Source organism: Aythya ferina (assembly GCF_964211825.1).
Source record: "Aythya ferina genome assembly, chromosome: 1".
NCBI classification, from domain to species: Eukaryota; Metazoa; Chordata; class Aves; order Anseriformes; family Anatidae; genus Aythya; species Aythya ferina.
Genome location: NC_140296.1, coordinates 109,212,274 through 109,225,012, shown reverse-complemented (window position 1 = coordinate 109,225,012; position 12,739 = coordinate 109,212,274). Strand labels below are relative to the sequence as shown.

The 12,739-nt window shown below is 40.3% G+C and overlaps 1 long non-coding RNA gene across 4 annotated transcripts in view; it reads right to left on the bottom strand.

The window, feature by feature from the left end:
* LOC311441129 overlaps positions 1-11,748 on the bottom strand; it is a 145,713-nt gene extending 133,965 nt beyond the window's left edge. For 3 of the 4 annotated variants that reach the window (XR_014695817.1, XR_014695818.1, XR_014695819.1), the window contains exon 1: positions 11,405-11,621. This is a non-coding gene — a long non-coding RNA (uncharacterized lncRNA). Of the gene's footprint in view, positions 1-11,404; positions 11,622-11,706 lie in introns of those variants that run through there. The other variant, XR_014695816.1, reaches the window with a different exon arrangement.
* Positions 11,749-12,739: the final 991 nt, after the last annotated feature.

Sequence of the window (12,739 nt, the reverse complement as noted above, 5' to 3'; positions counted from 1 at the left end):
GACAGAAGAGACAATGAACACTATATTATTAGATAGTATGGGAGTGATAAAATTCTCTTCTTCCACATCACCTTCTAGTGGATGCCTTTTAGAAGAGTGCTCTCAGTTGAGGGTTATAAACTAAAGGTTTGAGGAAGTGGGACTTCATGTTTTGCATACAGATTATCATGCTTGCTCCCTCAGGTACATATGTAGCACAGAAGGGCTGGACATAAGGCTTGCTCATATCATCTGAGGTTTCTATTTGCTATTAAAAGGCAGTTACATGTCCAACATGCCAATTTTAAGAGGCTCCAGGATGCATAGATGGTTCTGTACAACCTAATCACTTAGCCCTCAGCTCATTTGTGGAGTAAAAAATATTGGGAATTCAGGTCATTGCTGGGAGATAAGATCCCTTGAAGAGAAATTGAAGATTAATCAGGTAGTTCGGGCAATCTATTGTGAGGAAACTGCAGGCTCAGTCAACATTGTCAAGAGGAGAACTTAGTCTCAGAATAATGAATATGAATAAGGCTAAGCTAAAAAGAGGAAAGTTTCCTGATTAGGAAAGTCAGATATGGAATACATGGCTTGAAGAGGTCACTATGGAACTCTTGATACAAAGGAGTTAACTTAAATTTGAACAAAATTATTAAAGTCACTGTTCTAGTTTCAAGGTCTGAGTAGACTAGCCCTCACATTCAGAGGAAAGAAAATGAGACTGTGTCTGAGCATCCATTTAGGACTAGGAAAATATGTCAACCTGCTTCAAGGAACATCACTTAAAAATAAAATATTTGATTTTTTAAAATCCTGTGGGTTTCTAGAAGTTCTGGTGTGCTTGTTCATGTAATTAGATTGTCACAGATGCATTACAAAGCTGTTGAGCTATATTAATTGACCTGGTTTCTTTTCCAAAGTCAGAAATGTTTCATATGCAAACTTCTCAGAAATATATTTATTGTGTTGTTCCAAAAAGTGGGACTGTATCAAGAAAATGCTTTCCACTGCTCTTCAGCTTATTCCCACATAGATATGGTCTCAACCGTATCTAGACACAAACGTACTTTCTGAAACATAGAAGTGAATGAAAATAATTGATATCTTCAATATCAAATACCAAGGATATATTAATAGGAAACAAGCTATAAATATTATTAATATCACAATCATTATTCTACACACAGGCAAATTAAAGCACCGAATATCAGGTAGCTATTAGATCGAAGTAATCAGTAAAACATGCTAAGAGAAATCACTAGAAGATCACTGCAAAAATGTCCACTGTTTTTATCTCTGCAAAATTCAGGTCTTCAAAACAAGTCAGGCTCCCATTTTTTTTTTTGGCTGATTAGTTTCCTGGAAATGAACTTCTGCATCCCTGCAAAATTAACAGGATGTTCTCATTGCCCTCTGTTTACAACCCTCTTTTCCTTGAAAAAAATCCCTAAAGGAGAGGCTGCTTAGGAGTAATGTAGGGCTCTAACACCAGTCCTTTATTCTGCACTAGCCACTGAACTCAGCAGGCAGCAAACAGCCTTGATTAAGTTATTTGTATTCCTCAGAGGTTTGCTTCTGCCTGGGTTCTCTCTGCAATCCTCTAACCCCCAACAGGAACTGCTGAACAACTGAAAACAGTCCTGGCTGTTATATGCCATTAAGATATAATGATTGTCTTATGAGCATAGAAGAGCAGCGTGCATTTAACTCGAGCTGCAAAGCTTTGGCCTCACTTTTCATTACACCAGTCTACCAGAAAGAGCTGAGAGGTTTTAAAGAGCTCTGATGCACAGAGAAATCCTCAACAGGACACTGAGTCCTCAGCTTTCCCAGTTTACATGCCCCCTTTTAACATGCTCTCAGCTTTTAGACATTCCTAGCAATTGAAGATATTTCATTAGACTTTACAGCATGAATAAGTTCCTCAGTAAGTAACACCTGGCTGGGCTGGAGGAGACGAAGCCAGAATAAGTCTCTCCCTGAACAAGCGGAGACAGATCTAGACATTGTATACAAAGGTACGATATGAAGCATCTAAACAGCTAAATGGCACTCATAAAACTGACTTTCCAGAACACCCCAGTTCTCTCATAAGGATTTCTCACCACACTCAGAAGTATTTCTAGCTCACATATTTACAATAATCTTTGACCATGTTACCCATGACGATGCATAAAACAGAAATAGCATAAGTAAATGCAACCAAGAGACTTCTTAAATAAAACAGCAAATAAAGAACTGCTTAGTGTTCTGATAAAATGGTAGGGTAAAGACAATTCTTGTTCCTTAATTTACAGATCTAACCTGAGAGAATTTAAACTTAATCAGTAAAACAAACAAATACGGTAAATTCCACGAAGTAGCAAGGGCATATCACTTTCATACAGTACCATATTTAACTAGCTTGAAAATATGAATCTAAAAGTGATTTCTAAAATACCTTTCCTTTTTCCTTTCCTCTTTAAGTGCTATTTGATCATTACTTTCTGTTTAAACTCCAAATACATTCAGGGCAATAGCTCATTCTGTAATCAATTAAAGCAAGCTCTGGGGCACAGAGTAGGGTTTAGGGGCTGATAACCATGGAAAAATACGTTGTTAGGTCTCCCTGCAATACTTTTCTAAAAGAGTTTTCACATGTGTCATTAGGCTCATTATTTCTTAAACACTACAGATATTAGCATCAGCATAAAACCACTGTTCAGATATCCTCCTTTTTTCTGTCTATTCCTTCTCTTACTGTCTTCTTCAAACTTACTATCTTCTCCAAGGCAAAGTTATCACATTTAAAAATCCTTCTTCCTCTTGTCAGCAAGAGGCTCTCATTCTCTTGCTTCAAATCCCTCCATATAACTTACATTTCACTAAGATTGACAGTAGTGCTCTAAATGCTGTCAGTATAGCATCTTATCTTACAATTCTACTCTTATCTTGTATATCATATTTGTCTAAAATCAAATTCTTAATTGCTTGGGGCTTAAAGTTGCCTCTCTGCCTCCTTTTATCTTAAAGCATTCCCAGGTCCAAGTGTTTCCCACCCTGACTGGTTAATTTGTAGGAGCTACAGGATCACTTCATGACAGCTAGAACAGCTGAGGTTACCATACCAGTGAACTAGGAATCAACTGAGCACATAATATTTCAGCTCCATGTTTTTCACTCCAACAGAAATCCATCACTGCCATAGGACTGGTTACATGGCATTCAGAAAGTTGCCAAGGTCAGCTCATTAGCAAGGTCAACTCATGTTATTTCATTTTTAGAAAGATATCCTGCTAGAGTAGTGAAGATACTTCATTTTCCATGTATTTTAATAAACTAACATGAAGTGACTGTAAATTATTAATCTCACATATACTATATAGTCCTTAAAACTCGGTAATCTGAAAAGGAAAAAGAAAGAACCATGAAGTCTCAACAAGGGAACCAAGTGTAGCACAGGAACTTAGACTGGAAAATACAAGGTGCTTTGTGATAAATAGGGAGGGAACATTAACTTTAAAACAGAAGAATATGGCAAAGATTAGACATTCAAGACTAAAAGTAGTATAGAAGACTTCAGACAAAAATGGGGCAATAAAATGTTAAGGTTCTCTAATAAATAAGAAAACCTTTCTTTGGTGCTAATTACATGAACTTAATAGAACTTCTCCCTGTCAAAATATTAAAACTAACTCACCCAGGAGTCCTGACTGTCTGAAACGTACATCTCTCTACTGCTTTTGAAGTATCAGTATATACCAGTAAGCTTTCTAATTGACTATTTTATAAAATATAGAAAATCTTCATAAACATAAAATGAGACAATTTAAAGCCTTGAAGATCTTTGCTTTTTATCTCACCAACACTTCAATGCATATCTTAAATACTGAGAGCACAGGTTTTTAGAGAAGGTACCTCTAAGAAACTGTCCAAATAATTACTGCATAGAGAGTGTCTATTCCAAGGAAGGAAAAGTCATGTTACACTTAGCCATTGTTTCCATACACCAGGGTGTTGAGGGCCTCAGTCTGCCTTTTTAGCAAAATAGCTGCATGCAGCTGAGCCACAGAAGCAAGCAACAGCAGCCTTCAGTCACACCATTTTTCTAATCCTTAAAACAGAGATTCAAGCATGTTCTAAGTGGCAATAACCACATGGCTTCCAATGTACCATGGTGGCAGAATGGCAGAGCAGGAGTGAGGCCTCTTCCTTGACCATGCTCACAACTGTGTGCCTCCTGCAGAAACTGCAGAGGAAGCAAGGACCCTCATATCAGCACTGATGGGACCACCAGGCCAGACAGCTGCAGGCATTTCATGACATAAAAGTGACACACGTAAAAATGGGAACCAAGACTTTTTTTTTTTATTTAAAGGTATTCATAAGTAGGGATTCATAAGAAATCAATCATTCATTGCCTTTCATCAAAGAAAAAAAATACATACCTAAATGTATATTAGTAACTAAATACCACTATTTTTATTTTGACTAAAAGACACAGGAGAGGCAATAAAAATATGAAGAGATAATTGAGGCATGCTATTTGGAGAGCAATTGGAACATTTTGCATAGTAGTGAGGATCACCTCTACAAACAAACTGGCGCAAGGAATCAGCAGCCCACTGCCAGACAGACCCCTGTTTCCTGCCTGATGGTCAGCTTGCACACACTCTCCCATCAGACAAGATTTGAAGCCTCAGACCTCAAGAACTCCCTAAGGAACTGCAAGCTCTAAATTCCAGACAGACACACCCACAACCATACTTGAACAAAGATCCTCCTCTCTGTTGTGGCTGAGCATTCACCAGCAAATTTCAAATGCAAAGTATAAGGATAAATAAAAGCCTTTCATCATCTTCTTAGAAAACCCAACACTAGCAAGGGATGCTTTAAGAAGCATGTAAAGCATGGATCAATATTTGAAGTTTTATATGCCATTTTGGATTATCTCACTTTCCTGTACCTGTTTGCCCTTTTTAATCACCTAGCCTAAGCAAAGGTCCATTTCTACAACATGGAGGCTTCAGCTCCTCACTGTTTTGGGGAGTTATGAATCTGCAAATCAATTTTAATTGAAATACTGCAGCATAGCATAGAGGTTAGAACAAGCTAATCAAGGCACTACATGTGAGATGAAAAGTCACTGATCCTAAAAGAGAAAGTCAAGAAAGTTATGGTTTAACATTCTCTTTGATCTGTGTGCAACTTCATTATTTAATTTGCTTCAGCTTGAAGAAGGTGGACAAGGAAGACAAGGTTTTAGGAGAAAAATGATTTCACATTAATCCAGTTTCATTTGAGACTTCTGAAAAGCATTAACTTCTATACTATAGATCTGTCTCTTTTATAGTTTCCCCACACTCATATGGTTTAACACAAAAACAAAAATAAGATATTTTATATTAACATGTCCCTTGACTCACTTAGATTATGTTATACAGGAGATGTGTCTCACTAAAGGTGACAGTCTTTTGAATAAAATTACTAATTAAAAACTTACAATTGCAAAATTTACAGCTAATGTTAGCCCTGTAGTTAAGACTTCTGAGAGGAATAAAGTATGAGACATGGACTGCTATCGAACAGCAGTAATGCAACTCCTTGAGACATATTGCAGACATTGCATGATAAATCTGGATAGTACATAACATTCTCCATAGTATTTTCAATGCCATATCAAGCAAAAGAACAGACGGTAGCTTTACAAATAGCCTGCAGCTCAGAAGGATTCAGACATCTGTCTGTGAAGGCACTGGCGTGACTCCATTCTGTTCTTTGCGCCCAAACCCACGCCACACAGCTTCAGGACCAACAGAGCGATTTCAGATTGAGACCAAGGTCCCCCCAGCTTCTCCAGCAGACCACCTTCTTGCTCACAAACCCTGGCAACAGCCTCCTTTCTCACTGCTTTGCCACTTACCCTGAGCACTGAGCAGCATGACACACCAGGCCAGCTTTCTGCCCAAGGGATTTCTCTGAGTTACCACATGTGCCTTTCCTGCCAGGTTTCCTACCTTCCAGGAACAGTATTTGTGCTTTCTCCCAGCCAGTTTCCTTCAATTGGGCTGACTCATTCCTCAGGGCGTTTGGGAGGCATTAGCTATGCTGCACAAACTGGCCACCACACCACAGTGGGGTGCTGACTCTGACACTGTCCCACCATCACATATCACTTGACCCCAGGGTACTGCAGAAGCAGTAACCCTGCAGCTGGGGTGCTTCACACTCGTACTATGCGTCTTTACAGAGGACATGACTAATCCAATCCTTTTAACTATTCCTGTAAGTATTTGTTCTACAGGAAAAGATGCAGAAAGAGCACAGGCCAGCACAAATATTAGGGAGGTATAACCTCCCAAAGCCCCTTAGCCCCTTGATCCCTTTCCTCCTTTAGCCTTCCCAATAAATAGCACACCATGATGTGTGTTGTGTGCAGGGTTTTTTTTGTTGTTGTTGTTCCCTCCCTCCCCCAACTCACCAAAGAGCTGATGAAAAGAGCCCCATGGTCACATTAGAGGTCCCAGGGTACCTCTTGTTAGAAGAGAATAAGGACTTTTTCTGCTTTCTTCAGCCAAGCACTCTTCTCCCAGGGCAATGCACTAAGTACCTGCCAGCTGTCTTCCATCTAGCAGGGGAAGCTCAATGCTTTTTCCGTAATGAAGGCCACCATATACATCTAAGCTATTAACTAAAAGACAAACAGGCACTTCTTTGATGGAAAGATGTGACTCTGTGAGGTAGAAATGGGTTAATAAATGTGAAAATGAATCTTCCAAGGATAATGTGCCAGTGTCAAGCAGCAAAACAGCTGAAACACAGTTCCGACATCTCCTCAGGATGCATGATATTCTCATAAAATCTGGGCAGGGGAGAAACATTTGATGTCTGGCCCTACCATTTATATTTTTAGAAGGCTACACAACAATACTCTGACACCCCCTGAGGTAGCTAATGGTTCAACAGCCCTGTACAGAGAGGTTCTGTCTCCTTTCTAAGGCATACAAATCCATAAACCTTCACTGACCTGTAGTGTCAGTATGTTCCTGCCTGCAGCCCTTTTTTTCTGCTGCGTTAAAAAGCCTGATGAGACTGCTTATTGAATTTCTTCCTTTCAGCATCAAAGATACTGGCCATGCTCTCCAATTATTTAATAGATTCTGCTACAGTGGAGATCACTGATTCATTTTCACTAGAGATATCCAGTCATTGTAAAGAGCAATTATATATAATAACATCCTAGTAGTTCTCAAATGTTCTTTTATCAGACACACAGTCCAGCGATTACAGAGACAGCCAATGATCTGATATTGATAATAAAACTTAATGTCTTTGTTGTTAGTTTTACCTAAATAGCAGTGGTCTTGCTCTGCAGACCCCAGCACACTCAAAATGCAGTGGAACTGTTGGGGTTGCATTTTGTTTTGACTTATATGTATTCCATGGTCATTCCTTTAAAGCCTCACAAAAACGTGTCTCCAATTCTTTTTTTTTTTTTTTTTCTTCTGTTCAGTAGTGCTGTCTGGAGGAACAACACAGGAAAAGGGGAGATGCTGAGCTCTAAAGCCAGCTCTGTCACTGGGCAGCCTCGAGCAAGGCATTTTGTCTCAGTCTTTCCATCTGTAAAATGTGGAGCATAAAACTTTCCTACTTAACTGCACACAAGGGGCAAAGATCAATTTGTTAATGGCTGAGCATTAGCACTGTGCACAGTCCTTTGAACATATGTGTCCTAAAAATACTAAACCTTTTTGCCCTTATTCACAGATTACTTTACAGATCCATAGATTAAAGCATTCATTTTCTAAAACTTTCCCTGATATAAAAATTCAGCAGGAGCTATTTACTGAGGCACGTCTCTCAATGGCTCCAAGGTGGCAAGTACAAGTAAAAAAAAAAAAAAAAAAAAAAAAAAAACTTTTCCTAACCCTTCATTTGACAACTGTGATATAACTAAAAGCCTAAATAGACTCATGAGGTTCACAGGCTTGCTTGACCTGAAAGCACAAGTTGTGAAGCGCAAGATGAGAGCATACACCTTCCACAGATTGTTTTTGAATCCAGCCCACTGACAAAGGCTTCAGCAATGCCAGATCACATCCCAGCAGCATTTGGCTATTTGCCTGCTGTGTAGCACACTAGCATGGTTCCTGCTCAACCAGGGACTGCAGCCACCAGATCCTGCTCATAGCATGTACACAGGTGAACCCTAGGGGCTGTATGGATGACATGTTTATGCATACAACAAATCTACCTAGAGCATGTCAACTAACTGCCTATGGCATGCACTGTTCCTTCCCTGGGACTGGTAGCTTCTGGACATACCTCTCCAGGATTCCCCAGGCCTTAAGGAGTCAAGATTTGGTAACTGGAAGGCACCAAGTACAGACTTTAGCAGGGAATAACAAGCCATTGCTCCTCTGGAAAGAGTGTGGGGTGGGTGGTCACCTTTAGTCAGTTACATTAGTTCAGATATTGCACTCAGGCTTGAGCCCCAAAGCACCACACCAAACACACCAAGTTATCCTCTAATCTTCATGCTGAAGCAGGTCAGATCTCTCGTGACGCCAGATAGCCTGGGCACAGTGGATGTGGTTCAGCTCATACTTTTATCCTGCGTCTAATAGCAGCAAGGCTACAGGGAGACAGACATTCAGGAGCACAACGTGGCTCTGCAGGCTCAGTACTAAATTCAATGACTTACATAAAGGAGGCACTAGGTGTAACCAAAACACCAGTGCCAGTGGTAGGACACCGCACGAGGCCATGGCTAGGAGCTCAGGGAGTTGAGGGAGGCTGCAGTGCTGCCAGCTGCAGCATCCCCCAGCTGCCATTTCAGCTCTGCATCACCCCTGGTTCTGGCAAATAACCGGCATCACTTACCTATTGCTATCTACTGCTCAATTCCATTTAATTGGAATTCATACCCTGCAAAAGCAAGAGCCTGCAGCTAACATATTCAGCATTAACCAACCTAATCTGTGCTAGTTTTCATGGTGCCCGTTTCCTGCTCCTCCCCAGTCACGCACAAGCCCTCTTAGTGGGCGCCGTGGAGCACAAATGGAGCAGCCACAGCAGCTGCAAGGGCAGCTGGGGAGCAAGCAGGGGAAGGAGTTGTGCTTGTCCACATGGTCTCTCTACTTCATATTTAACTCCACAGCCATTTTTTCCATGCCAGGCAGCTGTGAGGCTCTGTTAATACACCGCCTGAAATCTATTTTCATCTAGCATTCAGAACATGACTGTAAGTGGTTTATTGTTGTCATACTTTTAGATTACTTTAACTTTAGGAGCACTGCCTTTCTCCTCTTCATTTTTCCTGGCAATACACACTGCTTCTCTTCCCTGTAAGGTGAAAGATGTATAGACTGCTAGTTGTCAGTGCTTGCAAGTAGCCATTTAAAAGCAGATATTTTTTGTCAGCATTTTTATTTGTGAAGCTGCTATGACAGATTTAGAAATTGAAGCCCTTGATTTATCTCCAGGCTGAAAACTAGACAGAGGCAAGGACACTGTGAGCCTTAGGAATGAAATTACAAACATGTCATTACCTTCTTTAATCTGCTCTTGTTTCTGTGAAATTGCTCCAGACAACCCCAAAAATCCATGCACTTTTACAACAGAAAAAAAAAAAAAAAAAATCTTTTCAAGCTATTTTCCACTTGTATTATTTGAGGCTACTCACTGTTAACTTGTGGAAAAAAAAAAAAAAAAAGGTTAGTAAATATACTGCTTTTTAACATGTGTAGGGAGCTAAGCCAAAAGACGATCAACATACAAAGCAGCCATATCTACATAAACACACTTGGTACCCCCCCCCCCTTTTTTTTTTTTTTTTTTTTAAATCTTGTTTGATTCACAGGAGAAAGACTGTTTGATAGCAAGTCAGACTTGTACTCAGTTCAGGCTACATTTGGCATAATGCAACGTAACAGCTGGCACATTGAAGCCATGACAGACAGACTCCAATCAGGATTCGTGTGATGGGAGTAGCAGGGGTTATTGCAAAGCAGAAGCAAGAGGCATCAGAGGAGCTATAGTGAGAAAGCGGCAAAGAGCCCAAATCCCCTTTGCCTGCTCAAGCCATTTCTGTTAGCTCTTCCTTTCCCACTGCACTATAAACCTACACGGAAATTAGAAGAATTACTAAATGTATTAGTTTGTATTGTTACCCATGTGACAACATCCATGGATGACTGGAAGAGATCTGCTGTGATGAGAAAGGCTTGAAGGGGGTTGCACATGGCTACATGAAGTACTGTCCCTTTCCTGAGCCAGCCCCCACATAGATGCTGGCACTTGTGGCAACTCCTAGGAGAGCCGTGCCAAGTGGAAAATTGCACTGCTTTAGCTGGGTGTATAAAATTCCCTTCTCAGCAAGAAGTACTCTGGTCACCCATAAGCTATTCAGCTCTGAGATGGCCATCCGATGCCATGAGAATGGATGGCCTCATGCTTTGTGCATTTTGCCGAGATCCAGAAACAGCGACAGACCTCATTTTGTCTCAAAATCAGACAGTAAACAGCAGCAACGGTGCCTCGCATAAGTCTAGCTGGGTAAAGAACTGGCATGCCATGGAGGAGATCTTATTTCACCTCAGATCTGGGAGAAGGCCAGTCCACCTGGGGCAATTCAGAGACCACAGCTTGCAGTACCTGTGCAGCCAGCACAACTGAAACAAAAGCAGTCCAGAATAGTAGGAGGAGTGCTTTTCTCCCTGCTTTTTCAAGTTATTTGACTTTGCAGAAGAAACAGCGGGTCCCTAGCTGTTAACCTGAAGTTATTCTCATCATCATTGACCCAGTGAAACTGCAATTTTATTTATCCAAGAGCTGGCAGCAGTGACAAACAGACCCTGAAGCAAACGTGGGTGCCTGTGGAGCCATACCACTTTACAGAAGAGCACTTGTGCCAGAACTGAGAAGACTGACACTGGGGAACACACAACCCCATTACCCTTCCTGGTAAATCTGCTGTCTGACCTGCTTTCTGGAAGAGGTTCAGGTAGAAGGCTCCAGTACTGAGCCCAAATGAATTGTTGATTTATTATAGGCTCAACTAATTTGGCAAAGCTCCAGCGAAGGGTGGAAGTTCAGACATATCCCTTTTAAAAGCATTTCCTGCTATCTAACTCACCACATTGATTTTTTAAAATGTGTCTGTTGTCAGAGGGCTGAGGACTATGTCCCAGGCATCCAGATCCACCTGACTGGCACTAGCCTTGAGCTCTAAATGTCTCTCTGGGACGTAGGCACCAAAGGTCACATCAACATATCCCTTTAATCTTTACATTCTTTTACCAGTCCATCCCTTTGCCTTCAGACTCCTTTCCATAACATGAGAACACTACTCACCCCTTCACACAGGCCTCCTTTAAAAATAGAAACAGTAATCGGTGAGAAAAGTTGGATGCTGCACCAAGCTGAGGTTAGCTATACTCACTGTCATACTGCTGGGCTTCAGTTGTCTGTCTTCAGAGGTATGATCACAGAGTGCTGGAAGCAAGACTAGAACCCATTAGTCAAGAAGGCCAAGACTCAGAAACAAAATGGGGAAAAAAAAATAAAAAAGCACACTGATGATACACTACTAATGTAAAAATGAAAAAAGACACAGGCCTGAGTGAGGCACAAATAAACAAAAATACATAGAAAACTGTAATGAGCAGAACCTTAAAAAAACAGAAGACTTCATGCGTAAGCACAAAATAAATAACTACCACCTCCTCCCCTTTCTGTCTTTACCCCCATGTCTCCCAAGTAAGCCAGCTGTGAAGGACAGAAGCTGAGGTCAATGACAGTCAATGCCACAGTAAAGGCAAGGCTAAGTGTCCCCACCTGAGAAGCCAATCAGCCAAATGAGAAAGTGACATGCAAAATCTGTGTGGAAGGAAAGCAAGGAAAAGGAAGGACAAAGCATTACCAGAAAAAAGAAATGGTGCCCAAATTGTGACTTCCTCTCTTTAAAAAAGTATTATTGCTATCAGAAGGTGAAGCTGCACTGAAGAATTCAAATCTGTGATGGAATCATCACAAGCAAAAAAAAAAAAAAAAAAGTTAATCACCAAGGATTAATGAAACTCCCATTGTCATTATCCAATTGGGCCAACTTAATGATGTTTGCTATTATTAGGTACTTAGGTTGGAAGTTGCCTTCCCACATAAAATTGATCTTTATGATGAATGAATCAATTTGCTTCATAACTTGACCATAACAATGTAGAATTCTAGCTGTAAATTACCATTTTAATCTTTCATTTATGGCATAAATACTCTTTATTGCACAATACTCATAGTCATGCATATTAACTATGCAGTGGAATTTACTACAGGCACATAATTTCTTCATTTATATGGTATTTTGTATTATTTGGGAACAGGTAAATTTAAAACACATTATTACATAGCCTCCACTTTGGAAAAGATCATTTGAGATAAATACCTCAGAGTGTAATTTCAGTACCTAGCATTAAAATTAAGTCATCATCCACTTGTACGGATTATGAGTAGAGCACAACCATTCTCATGTCAGTGAGATGAGAATCACATCCACAGTATGGAAAGATCACTTAATCTGATTTTTATTTGTTGTTGTTGTTCTAGAACTTATGATTGACAGTGTGCCTTATTACACTTTTTTTCCCTTAACTTTAAGAATATCAAATGAAATTAATCATAGCCTAGAGGAGACAGTTCGAAACCTGCTAAGAATTATATTCGTCAGTGCAAGCTTTACAACTCACTTGGACTAATTTGCTACTGGCAAATATATCACTGT